A 422-nucleotide genomic window follows, 5' to 3' on the forward strand; every position below is an offset into this window, starting at 1 on the left:
GACGAGTTGTTCCCCTTCTTCATCTGCTCCTGGATGAGGCTCTCCAGCTCCTCCCTGAAAGACTGCAGCACCCCGGCCCCGCCGGCGTCGTCACCTTCCGGGGAGGGGACACAGTGACCCAACAGGGACCAACAGGTGGCACCGGGGTGGGGGCACTGCTGGATTGGTGGTGGCCGTGCCACCAGCTTGGTGGCAGCAACACCAATGGCTTGGTGGCACAGTGATAGTGGCACCAAAGGCTTGGTGGCAATGAGACCACCAGCTTGGTGTCAACGACACTGCCGGCTTGGTGGCACGGTGATGGTGGCACCAAAGGTTTGGCATTAATGACACCACTGGCTTGGTGGCACAGTGATGGAGGCAGCAATGGCTTGGTGGCAGTGGCACAGCCGGCTTGGTGCCATGGTGATGGTGACACCACC

The sequence above is a fragment of the Egretta garzetta genome, unplaced genomic scaffold (genome assembly GCF_000687185.1).
Source record: "Egretta garzetta isolate BGI_Z169 unplaced genomic scaffold, ASM68718v1 scaffold238, whole genome shotgun sequence".
Taxonomy (NCBI): domain Eukaryota; kingdom Metazoa; phylum Chordata; class Aves; order Pelecaniformes; family Ardeidae; genus Egretta; species Egretta garzetta.